This window comes from Haliotis cracherodii, unplaced genomic scaffold, assembly GCF_022045235.1.
Source record: "Haliotis cracherodii isolate W230 unplaced genomic scaffold, xgHalCrac1.p SCAF_9, whole genome shotgun sequence".
In the NCBI taxonomy this organism is placed as follows: Eukaryota; Metazoa; Mollusca; class Gastropoda; order Lepetellida; family Haliotidae; genus Haliotis; species Haliotis cracherodii.
In genome coordinates, this window is record NW_027266343.1 from 43,867,775 (window position 1) to 43,881,834 (window position 14,060).

Sequence of the window (14,060 nt, forward strand, 5' to 3'; positions counted from 1 at the left end):
TTAGAGTGTTGGGGACCCTTTCTAAACTGAATATGGGCAACAACCTGAGTACTCTGATACAGCACGTTTCCAACAAGTCAGACATGGCTCACAGAACAATACAGGCAAATATGTGATACATTGTAGAATTTATAGCTAAAATGGATAGAATTATCATGATACATCTTGCATTTTATCAGAAATGAGCCGGCCACTGTAACTTGATAATGCCCTATTGACGAGGGGCTATTATTATTACGCCCGTTGTTAGGTGCTTCATAGGGATAGGGAAAGGTGACGTCACGTTCAATAGTGACGTCATCTTGTTTGTTCTATGATGTTTTCATATTTGTCAAAGAGGGTGAGTGAAATTCATGTTGATTGCCGCAAATGTTTCAAAACCGATAGTGGTTTATTTTAATTTGATAACAAATTATATCCATTTCAGCTATAATAACAGAAACGCTATTTTTCAGGGCATTTTCATTTGCAGAAGCCCTCGAACTTTTCAGACCTCAGGCTTCTGCAAATGATAATGCCCTGAAATATAATGTTACCCTTATAATACTAAATAGTCATAGTTTGACAATAGTTCAAAATAGCAAGTAGTTGGACATGAACAGTTAGTTTGATATAAATAAATAAGTCTATTAACAAATAGATATAAGTTGAACATGGAAACATCACTCAGACACATTAGATTGACCTGTTTTATCCCCTAATGTCAAGCATCATGCGGGGCAACAACAAGCACCATCTTTTTAACGGACCACCTCCGTGGTCTTGTGGTAGAGCGTCTTCCCGGAGAGCGGGAAGTCTGGAGTTCGATCCCCGTCCGCGTCATACCAAAAGATGTTAAAAGATGGTACTTGTTGTTACCCTGTCTGGTGCTCGGCATTAAGGGGCTAAAGCAAGGACTGGTCGGCTCGGAGTCAGTATACTGTGTCTGAGTGGGGTATTCATGTTAAACTGCGGCATGGTATCTCAGTGTGCTAGCACTATAAATCAGCATCAGTCCGAACTAGTACAAGCAGCCACACACACACGTACATGCACTTCGCTATATAAGTGCAATATTCTTGGATGCAACGTTAAAGCCAATTTCACTTCACTTCACCTCTTTTTAACGTCTTTTGATATGGCTCAAACAAGCTACTGTCCAATCTCCGTGATGATACTCTGTCCACAAGACCATGGAGGCGGCATTGAGATTGAACAACTGACTTTCTGCTCCTCAGGTGAATGTTCTATCCACTACACCATAGAGGCAGTCAGGGGATCGAACAACTGACTTGACGCTCTCTGTGCAGCATAATACTCTGTCCTCTATACCACAGAAGCTGCTTTTGACATGATATATGAGATGCAGGTGAATGACTGTCCATGACTGTCTGAGTGAGTGAGTGAGTGAGTGAGGACAAACCAAGAATCATTATCAGTTTAAATCTGGGATTCAAACCTACAGTCCCGGGATTCTTACACATCAGTCTTTTGGGAGTCCCGGGATTCTTTTGGGATCGAACCCCAGACCTCCTTCTCTCAGGGCAAACACTTTATCACTAGACCATGGAGGCGGTCTATAAATGATTGAGCCTGGGACAGACAAACCAGTGGTTGATATTATGAACAAGGTCCCACATCACCTGGTTGGGATATTTGCAAGCAATCATTTCACCGAGTCTGACCACCTGATTAAGTTTAGTGGACTTACAACTAGCACATGTTATTGGGGAACAATTCTAACCCTGGTCATATTAACAGAGCGTTCTAGACAGTATAAGGTCTACCACAAGATCCAAAACAGACAAAAACAAGTCGCATCGAGAAAGCATGATATTGTATATCAAACAAACACTTAACAATCCATAACAAATTCAACATTTACAGGACAAATGGTTTTGATTATATAGCCTCTGTAAACTTATCATCCAGACTTCTGCCAGACAGCAGTGACCAAGTTTCAACAAGATATTGGATCCAACAATAAATGCTGTGCAGGACATTGTGACATCAATGATCTATCAGAATTCTCTTTGTGTCTTATAGTCCACACATTGAACACCTCTGCGAACTGTCAAACACTGCACACAACAGTCAGGTGACAGACAATATTAGATATATGGCCTTTATTTCCATAAAACAGGTTATCATGACTGATCTGCAGCAGACAGGTCTTCATGATTGATCTCAAACAAGTAGGTCCTGATGATTGATCTCAAACAAATCCAACAACCGCTTGTGAATGTTTCTACAAAAACAAATGCATGTTTAATGACAGGTGTCCAAATCGCAAGAGCCAATGATTAGTGCTTAACGTATCCCCGTGTTTTTGGTTTTTGGATGCTTAAGAAACACTCATAGTTTTTTCGCTAATCACAAGAACAACTGTAAAACATCTCACTCGCTAATAAACAACGACTTTATCTTGAAAACAAGCCATCATCTGAGTATCTACAAAGTATGTGTGATGCTACACACAGCATTTAGCGTGAGTAATTGTGATAAACATGGCCGCCCCAAAACGTATGATGTCCGAAAACCTATGATCAGACGATACATCAGTGACTGGTGTCCAAATCACAAGTACACAATGATTAGTGCTAAGCGTACTGCTAGTGACAGGTGTCCAATCACAAGTACACAATGATTAGTGCTAAGCGTACTGCTAGTGACTGGTGTCCAAATCACAAGTACACAATGATTAGTGCTAAATGTATCCATGTGTTATGGGTTTTTGGTCGCTTAAGAAACAAACATAGTTTTCTCGCTAATCACAAGAACAACTCTAAATATCTCACTCACTTATAAAAGACGACTTTATCTTAATAACAATCCATCATCTGAGTATTATACAATGTCTGTGTGATGCTACACCCCCGCTATAGTGTAAGTAATTGCGATAAACATGGCCATCCATAAACCTATCTTCCGATGATACTACCAAGTGCCTATGATCAGTGCTAAACGTACCACCAGTGACAGGTGTCCAATCATAAGTACCAATGATTAGCGCTAAGCGTACTGCTAGTGGTAGGTGTCCAATCACACTTACCAATGATTAGCGCTAAGCGTACTGCTAGTGGTAGGTGTCCAATCACACTTACCAATGATTAGCGCTAAGCCTACTGCTAGTGACAGGTGTCCAATCACAAGTACCAATGATTAGCGCTAAGCGTACTGCTAGTGGTAGGTGTCCAATCACAATTACCAATGATTAGTGCTAAGTGTACTGCTAGTGGTAGGTGTCCAATCACACTTACCAATGATTAGCGCTAAGCCTACTGCTAGTGACAGGTGTCCAATCACAAGTACCAATGATTAGCGCTAAGCGTACTGCTAGTGACAGGTGTCCAATCACAAGTACCAATGATTAGCGCTAAACTTACTGCCAGTGACAGGTGTCCAATCACAAGTACCAATGATTAGCGCCTAATGTACTGCTAGTGACAGGTGTCCAATCACAAGTACCAATGATTAGCGCTAAGCGTACTGCTAGTGACAGGTGTCCAATCACAAGTACTAATGATTAGTGCTAAACGTACCACCAGTGACAGGTGTCCAATCACAAGTACTAATGATTAGTGCTAAACATACTGCCGGTAACAGGTGTCCAATCACAAGTACCAATGATTAGGTCTAAACATACTGCCAGTGACAGCCTGGAGTCCAATCACAAGTACCAATGATTAGTGATAAACGTACTGCCGGTGACAAGTGTCCAATCACAAGTTCTAATGATTAGTGCTAAACATACTGCCAGTGACAGGTGTCCAATCACAAGTACTAATGATTAGTGCTAAACATACTGCCGGTGACAGGTGTCCAATCACAAGTACTAATGATTAGTGCTAAACATACTTATGACCAACATCCAGGCACTGATGACCAACAGCCAGGCACTGATGACCAACAGCCAGGCAACGATGACCAACAGCCAGGCACTGATGACCAACAGCCAGTGCCAGGTGTCCAACAGCCAGGCACTGATGACCAACAGCCAGTGCCAGGTGTCCAACAGCCAGTGCCAGGTGTCAAACAGCCAGGCACTGATGACCAACAGCCAGGCACTGATGACCAACAGCCAGTGCCAGGTGTCCAACAGCCAGGCACTGATGACCAACAGCCAGTGCCAGGTGTCCAACAGCCAGGCACTGATGACCAAACAGCCAGGCACTGATGACCAACAGCCAGTGCCAGGTGTCCAACAGCCAGGCACTGATGACCAACAGCCAGTGCCAGGTGTCCAACAGCCAGGCACTGATGACCAACAGCCAGGCACTGATGACTAACAGCCAGGCACTGATGACCAACAGCCAGTGCCAGGTGTCCAACAGCCAGTGCCAGGTGTCCAACAGCCAGGCACTGATGACCAATACGAAACAAACAGGAACTTATGATGTGTACCACCACATGTTCCACGAGAGGTTCAATTCAATTATCTGATAACACTCCTATTAACGTTAGTAGTGTGGAGGTGATAAAAGGAAATCAACAATGCGCATGTGGCAGTCTGATTTGATGATCATCTTCAAACACTATCAGCACCACTCACCAATACCACTTTCCGTGTTCTTGGTACCATTCATCTGGCAACGGAATCAATGTCCATCGACATCATTGGCAGATGATTCTATTTAAGTCTAAGCAATTATCTACTTAGTGAGCAAAAATGATATGGTTGGGTGCCAGATCAACAGTTTTCCTGAAAATTATAGGGTATATTGTATACCGATAGAGTTAAAGACCAACAACTTTATTCATCGACATCTGGGGTAATTGAACAAATATCCAAATCAGCCATGCAGAGATGGGTGTTTAAAGAACCTTCAGATGAACTTCCTATGATTAATGAGTCAATAAAACAAGTTTTTCCCTGATGTAGCTGCGGAAAAGCTGTTTGATTGAAAGAAGTATCTAACAATGAAAGATTTGTGCAAATTCGTTACATCTGACATGTTCTGTAAGGGGCATCTTAATTTCAATATTTACAAAGAGGGAAAATCAATACCATGTTGTAATACCAAACAATGTGACAGGTATTAATGACGGTTCTCTCACCTTCCACAGTCAAGATGGGCTGTACAAACATGATTAATTAAAATTGCTATCAAAGAATAATATCAAGCGTTGCACTCAAATAATCTTTGTGTGGGAGGACTTCAATATCACCAGTGTAATGGAAAATTGTTAGGTAATGAGCCACTGGTAGAATTGAACCTCATACAAAATAATTGTGATCCTGTTTATAATCGTTACCTATTCAATATTGATACCAGCAATTTACAGATAGTGACTAGTGACAACTGTGAAATGTAAAATGTTACGAACAAAAGTTTATTATGTCCACATTGGTTCACAATATATACACATTACTCACATTCTTGGCATTTTCTACAAGTTAATTTTTTTTAATTGAATAGGACTTTCATGAAATACTCTTTAATAGCTGTTTATGAAAAAGCAAACACAACAATGATATAAATTTGATTGAACTGAAGTTATGAAAACCAGTTCCCTGCATTCAATCATTTCTCTGTTTTGTTTTCCCAGGGGGCACGGGTGGCCCAGTCATCTAAGGCGCCGCGATTCGCTGTGCAGAGTTGCGTCCCTTGGGCACACCAGAAACCTATGGTTGTGGGTTCAAATCCCGGTTCGCCTTGATTATTTTTCTAGGTTTGTCAGCACCATTCTTGTGCTCGTGGGTTTTGCTGAAGTGGTAAACGTCTGAAACCTGCTTCACTTTCATCTTTCCTCCCACATTAAGCTGACACACCATGATATAACTGGAATACTGTTCAAAGCGGTGTTAAAACCCAACTGACTCACTCACTGTTTCTCTCTAAGCACACACTTCACTTTTGAGTGGCTATGATCTTCAGTTCAGATACTGCAAGGTGGTATGAGAGTCTGTTACATGTCTACATTAGGCTACACTAATGTACATCAGGCTTAATAATCAATAAGAATGCTCCCAGCAACATATAGTCCCATGTATGCCTGTCCAGTCTGATCAACCATCAACATCATTTAGTACATATAGAATACTAAACTTGCTCCCGTGTAATACCAATTTTATGAAACGAGTGAATAGTTATGGTATCTGACAAGCGAAAGCGAGTTAGATATCACAACTATTCACAAGTTTCATAAAATTGGTTTTACACAGGAGCGAGTTTAGTATTTTATTTATTACTTGCCATTTATAACGTTTTTTAGAATTATACTGTTGAGTATGAATAGGCTGACACCTACACAATCCACGGCATAGTCCAATTGAGTTTAACAGAATAATACTTCAAACACGTCAAAAGTTGAAACGTATGAATTTAATATCATACAACGGTCCACCTTTAGAATTCAGGCGTCCGTTCCACAAAATTATCGTAGGGCTAATCGCAACTCACATACTTTAACTTAGACTAACGACTGTCGTTGCACTACAATACGATCACCTTGTGGAACCAGGCTTTGCACCTCAAAGTTTACAATCACGTCACAATACCCGATGACGTAATTTGTGGAATTTTGTTGCAAGATCCATCAGCGAAACAATGCCATGTGACGTCAGCTTAGTAACAGGGTTGCTGGGGTCATCAAGTGTGCATAAGCTCCTCTCAGTGATCTATCAACTCCATACGCAATGTCGTTGAATAAGCCAAGGGATGTTGAGAGCTTTCAATATTTGTTCATGAAACGTGTTCAGAGAGTACATAAGCACGCGTTTGGTATTACACAATGTGTAATACAGCTGTATGTTTATTAAACGGGTGATCTCTTCACGGGCAAGTAATAAAAACCTTTGTCCTAGTCTTAAAGAATATCTATGAAATGGCTTTCTGGTTAACAGACAGAGAGACAGTTCTTACACAAAAGGTCACATTTTGAGCTGTCCGCTGACTAATACTCCTCAGCTTACAGAACAAGTCTTGCCAATACCACAATATATTATCCATATTAATTTTCCACACTGTCCAGCTTTGGCAAAGACTGTTGCTGTCTTTGTTGAAATCATCAATGACTAATGATCTTGCCACTGGCAACATGTGAGATGAAGCTATTCATATCATTGATCAAGCAATGCTTGTCAAACACTGTGAAATAATATCCATGCTAATTCACACTTTGTAAGCTTACTTCAAAACTGCTATGAAGGAACATTCACCTCCGAAGGAGTCCGAACACACTTAACAGCCTCATGACCTCTTATTCCACTCTCAAGGTCAACAGCATGTCAATAGGATCTGTATGACAATTCAATAACTCTATGCCAACGTGCTGAATGATTCTGAATCTATACAAAGGATGCAGTATTTGATTAAGATGATTTATTCACACCTTGTGGCCTCGATTGTTGAACATGCTCTGACACTCGGGAACCTTCGCTAAGATGATGTAAGTACCCAGTGACCCTTTCAGTACATTCGCACATTGTGGAGGTTAGCCTTCATGCAGTATCTGCACATTGTGGAGGCTAGCCTTCATGCAGTATCTGCACATTGTGGAGGCTAGCCTTCATGTTATATCTGCACATTGTGGAAGTTAGCCTTCATGTTATATCTGCACATTGTTGAGGCTAGCCTTCATGTTATATCTGCACATTGTGGAGGCAAGCCTTCATGCAGTATCTGCACATTGTGGAGACTAGCCTTCATGTTATATCTGCACATTGTGGAGGTTAGCCTTCATGTTATATCTGCACATTGTGGAGGCTAGCCTTCATGCAGTATCTGCACATTGTGGAGGCTAGCCTTCATGCAGTATCTGCACATTGTGGAGGCTAGCCTTCATGTTATATCTGCACATTGTGGAGGTTAGCCTTCATGTTATATCTGCACATTGTGGAGGTTAGCCTTCATGTTATATCTGCACATTGTGGAGGCTAGCCTTCATGCAGTATCTGCACATTGTGGAGGCTAGCCTTCATGTTATATCTGCACATTGTTGAGGCTAGCCTTCATGCAGCATCTGCACATTGTGGAGGCTAGCCTTCATGTTATATCTGCACATTGTGGAGGTTAGCCTTCATGTTATATCTGCACATTGTGGAGGCTAGCCTTCATGTTATATCTGCACATTGTTGAGGCTAGCCTTCATGCAGCATCTGCACATTGTGGAGGCTAGCCTTCATGCAGTATCTGCACATTTTGACGGCTAGCTTTCATGCAGTATCTGCATGTTGTGGAGGCTAGCCTTCATGCAGTATCTGCATGTGGAGGCGAGCCTTTGTGCAGTATCTGCACGTTATGGAGGCTACCCTCCATGCAGTATCTGCACGTTGTGGAGGCTAGCCTTCATGCAGTATTGGCACGTTGTGGAGGCTACCCTCCATGCAGTATCTGCACGTTGTGGAGGCTACCCTCCATGCAGTATCGGCACATTGTGGAGGCTACCCTCCATGCAGTATCTGCATGTTGTGGAGGCTAGCCTTCATGCAGTATCTGCGCATTGTGGAGACAAGCCTTCATGCAGTATCTGCACGTTGTGGAGGCTACCCTCCATGCAGTGTCTGCATGTTGTGGAGGCTAGCCTTCATGCAGTATCTGCACATTTTGGAGACAAGCCTTCATGCAGTATCTGCACATTGTGGAGGCTAGCCTTTGTGCAGTATCTGCACATTGTGTAGGCTAGCCTTCATGCAGTATCTTCATGTTGTGGAGGCAAGCCTTCATGCAGTATCTGCACATTGTGGAGGCTAGCCTTTGTGCAGTATCTGCATGTTGAGAGGCTAGCCTCCATGCAGTATCTGCACATTGTTGAGGCTAGCCTTCATGCAGTATATGCACATTGTTGAGGCTAGGCTCCATGCAGTATCTGCACATTGTGGAGGCAAGCCTTCATGCAGTATCTGCACATTGTGGAGGAGAGCCTTGGTGCATGTAGGAGACTAACCTCCATGCAGTATACCACGTCATATGCACTCAGTGCACCTCTCAGTACATCTGCATGTCGTGAAGGCTTTCCACCGTGCAGCATACGATGTCCGTCAAAAACATGAGCAGGCTAATGACATTATTGTCACTGTAGGAAACGTAGTGCAGAGCTTGTGTGAGATTTTGCTCTGGATACGTGTCATATCGGATTTTGTTCCACAACTCATGAAAGTAATGATCCATGATGTGAGAGACTGACATGAATCTCTGTCCCAACTGAAGCCACTGGGAAGTTCAAGAGTAATCAGCAACACCAGAGATGTTGTACACTCAGGCCAGATGGAGTTTATGTTGAATTAGTGAATAAATCTCGGTCGGGATTGGAAGGTAATTGTGAAAAACTTGCAATAAAGAAATATATTGGCATTATTCCATTTTCTGATTTACAAATTTGTCCTGACTACCCAGCTTGGGTTGGTGAAAGAAATAGAATAAATAATTGATTGGCTCAATAGTTTGTATTTGTTTAGTATAAGGTTGCTAAGTGTGTTCGACTTAATGGGAACATACGGACACTACGTCTGTATAAAATGCAGGATGTAGAACATTTTAGCCATAACCTGTAAACAAATCTACGCGTGTTAGAAAAGGCTTCGTGTCAGAGGACCGAGACAAATGATGTGTCAAGCTACTGATAAGGAAGATGGACATGGCAACATCAGGTCTCATGTGATGATATGGTAGCACATGGGTCCAGTCTAATCATAATAATAAAATAGAGATATGTGACTATAGGGTGCCGAGGCTTCAGGAACTAATTCAAACATTAAAAAAAATAATATTCTGGCCATGGGAAATGCATATCAGATTAGTTTGGGTGTTGTTTAATGCTGCACTCGGCAGTATTCCAGCTATACAATGGCTGCCTGGACCAGACAAACCAGTGATTGGTATTGCGAGCAACGATCCACGCCATCTGGGTATGATGACACATAATCAACCAAATCCCCATCCTGCCCACCCGATCCATTTGGTCATCTCTTACATCCAGCATAGGGAGCTGGTGACCTGTTCTGACCGGGATGACTATGCGTCTAAACCATCAGAGAGAATGAAAAACAATATTTTTTCTACTCACCATATCTTGAATCTGTGGATTATAGTTGACACATATCACAATGGCCGGTCTGTTGTGGGAAAAGGCCTAGAAACAAAAAAAATAAGGGCAATGTCATTAAGGTCAGACAGCAAAACACAAGGAATACATGTATTATGAGTGAGTGAGTGAGTGAGTGAGTAGTTTTACGCCGCTTTTAGCAATATTCCAGCAATATCACGGCGGGGGACACCAGAAATGGGCTTCACACATTGTACCCATGTCGGGAATCGAACCCGGGTCTTCGGCGTGACAAGCGAACACTTTATCCACTAGGCTACCCGACCGCCCCACATGTATTATGAATGTAACTATACTACTCAACTTTTGATAGGGATAATTAGATACGCCATTCTATTCAAATATACACTTGACATATGAGAGTCAGTTGTGTGTATCAAAGAAAAATAATATATATTGGGGTTATTTTGAATAGTAGTCAAGTTATATCATGGTGTCTCAGCTTAATGTGGAAGGAAAGCCTGAAGTGATACAGGTCTGAGACGTTTACCACTTTGGTGAAACCCACAAGCATGGGTATGGTGCTGACAAACCTTGAAACATAACCAGGGCAAACTGGGATTCGAACTCACAATCATAGGTTTCAGGTTCATGGTTTTCTTAGATGCTTGGGCCACCTGTGACCCCCTATTTACAAAAATGAAATGGAGCTATGATACACTGAATAATCAAGGAAGCCATCTGAGGAAGACATCTGAGGAAGACATCTATGTTCCAGGCAGAGATCTCAGAATAGCAGCTCTTCATTATGATCCAAACTTCAACCACCATATAAGTGGGGCATTTTCCACTTAGTTCACCAAAAATCATCTTGATAAAAAGCTATAATAATTCCTTAAAGTATTTTTAAATTAAATCTTTGATTTCATGGTTGTGTGAATGAATCAAAATTATTTTTCCCTCCAAGAATGTAATCACTATTTCAACTCTTGATAGCTATGATAAAAAGTCTGAAAAATATTTGAAAAACCCTCATCACCAATCAGATTTGGAAGAGATTTTCAAGAGTTGAAGACTCCATAGGGTCTGAAGATCATACACGATCATATCAAGTCCATCTCGGTAATGAAGCATGGCTAGGTGGAACAGGCTTTGCAAATAAGTTTTCTGACTTGACTTTCCACTTGACAAAATCATGAAGCAAACCATCTAAATTATAACATTTAAGTAGAAGTCCGATTCATTATCTTAAAAGCAGCAAGCTAGGCATGTAAACCATGACACTAAGAAAATCATTAATGGACAGTCACTTAGTCCTTCCTGTCGGCCATACTGAAAGTGCCTGAACTGTGATCAGTTTGTGTGAAAAACACTGAAGAGGTTTCATTCAGGAAAAGGTGTCCAAACGAAGAAGACTTCAAAGTTTAAGGTCAAGGACTATACAAAATACGGATTGTGGAGAGTTTCCTTCTGTTAATACATTTAGCTCTGCTTCAGTATATAGGAGCCCTTGACTTGCACATAATGAAAATGTTAACACAGTAAATAATCATATGGGTCGATCAGTTTGGGTGTCTCTACTGATAAACAAGTTTTGTGAGTCAGTGAGGATGTTTTTAATGGGCCCAACACAATGTAACTATGTGGAGAATCAAACCAAGGATTCAGCTTCACAAGTGAACACTTCAAACACTATGCTACTCCACCGACCTGTTAATATAACACACACTTGGTATCATCCAATATATTCTAAATGGCTGTCCACTAAAGTTAAAAATCTATTCGAGATGTAGTTTGATTAAGCTTTGAGCAAGGTTGCAGCATTCAAGGCCTCAGTAAAGCTTTCGGAAAGTTGCATGGTAGAAATATGGAGGACTTCCAAATTTGATATATCAATGACAACAAAGACAACAGTGGCAACAATGTTGATGCAATTTCCTATTACCCTATTTGATATAATAAGTGCCCAGGGTGCTCTCAAAATTAGAAATAGGAAGCTCTTATTAGGATACTACTTTGGTGAAAAACAACAGGGTTGAAAGATCGTAAAATTTGTGGTTTATGCTGACAGCCTGAAATGTTTATATACGACATATACATTTTTCCAGAATTTAATTTCCCATAAATAAGAATGCAAATAACACACATATTATACATGTATAAATAAGTCTTGTGGAAATTGATCAATCGGAAGGGGTGCTAATTTGGATTTTCACTAGCCAATATATTGGCAAATATCAACGTGGGCGCTTATTACGTCGAATATGGTAATACATTTGACTTGCACCATATGTTCCTAGTGGGTATTTTTAGGTTAACAATTGTCTTTCCTCTGCATGTGTTTCTGACGGGTACCACCGTTTCGCGAACACATAGAGACATTCGCATGCTATTATCTGAATTGTATAATAGACTCTGCTTTTAGCAGGGATTTTTTATGAATGTTGAAAGGAATGTCACTGATATTTATTATTATTATCTTGCTGAAACAGGGTTCGTTGATTCTGTTGCAAGAACGACGGATAACTTGGTCAATGTAACGCTGTCCAGTGGTATTTCCCTCTCATAAACCTCCAGTGACATCATCATATTGTTCTCCAGTGGGATTAAATATCATAAACAGGGATGTCGTAAAATCCCGGGGATATTTGCTATATTACATGTTATAATATCCAAGGTATTTTATTAATACAACTTCCGTTCAGATTGTAACTTGTAGCCTATTGAGTGTACCGCTAGGCTACAGGGGTGCTGATAAGTCACAATGCTTTTAAGAATGTCTTTTTCGAATACCGTACGCCAGCAACAGATATTTTACGCCGGTTGCCTAAGGTTCATGGGAAGTATGTTCAAAATATAAAAATGTTGATAAATGTTGTTTTAAGTTTCTATTTTCATTTTATAAGTTAGATAAACACTTGCCCACACGCCTCTTGGTTTTAAATATCATAAAAACCCTTGGACATGCTTTATCCTACACATAAATCACCAGATCTGTCTTGCCACAGACGACAACTCAAACCATAATACTGTCACCTAGAAACAGTTCCACGTCTTAAGTGCAACAACGTGATGTTATTCTCCTTGTCATTGGTAGACATGAGCTCTTCCATATTTGACTGATCGGTAAAGAAAAAGATAGCTGATGCTATTCCCTATTTTGTACAATACTTGTGGTATTTGACAGCGATTCATAAACACATGCTCATGACATAGTCGGAATTGATTTTGTCGCTTTTATTTAAATCCCACTGCAAACAATGAGCCTAGCTAGTTTCACCATCTCACCATGTCATAATTCCACAAAGCATTCTTAGCAGCATGACTACCATTACTCAATGGTGGGAATCAATTCCTTTGAAATATATTCAGGGCTTGTATGAATGATTTGTTTATTTGTTGTTTAATGCTGCACTCAGCAACATTCCAGCTATATGACAGCAGTCTGTAAATAATCGAGTTTGGACCAGACAATCCAGTGATTGACATCATGAGCATCGATCTACGCAATTTGGATCGATGACATGCATCAACCAAGTCAGCGAGCCTGACCACCCGATCCCGTTAGTCGCCTCTTAAGACAAGCATAGTTCGGTGTTTGTACGTACATCAATGCCAAACTTTTGTCAAGAAGAGTCAATACAGTTGTTGGGTCCAACCTCATCAGCTGGGTTGGAGATGGAGATCGTGATGTCACTTTCGCAACAAAGTTATGGTGGGATACGGGTCCAGTGTGTGTATATCTTTGATAACCGAGGATGTCACAAACAGAGGATCAGGTCACATCTGGGATTCAGACCACAATCAGCAGATCCTCACACAACAAAGGGATACAACTCAAAATCCAAGTTAACATAGAGATCACAGTCAGAAACACTACTCAAGCACTACTCACCAAACACTTTCGGAAACAGGTCTGACGTGTTGCCATACATGCACTGAACACTTTCGGAAACAGGTCTGACGTATTGCCATACATGCACTGAACACTTTCGGAAACAGGTCTAATGTGTTGCCATACATACGCTGATGGTTTACCAGTCTGTTTCATGGTAACATAATCTCCGACCTTTATTCAATACCAATAGCCTCAC

General features: G+C 41.0%; 1 protein-coding gene across 1 annotated transcript in view; it reads right to left on the reverse strand.

Moving 5' to 3' along the window:
* Window positions 1–14,060, reverse strand: part of LOC139452351 (G-protein coupled receptor dmsr-1-like) — a 190,565-nt gene that overhangs the window by 21,723 nt on the left and 154,782 nt on the right. Inside the window, exon 4 of the mRNA XM_071233800.1 lies at window positions 9,988–10,053. The gene's annotated coding sequence lies outside the window, so the exon portion shown is untranslated. The remainder of the gene's footprint in view (window positions 1–9,987; window positions 10,054–14,060) is intronic.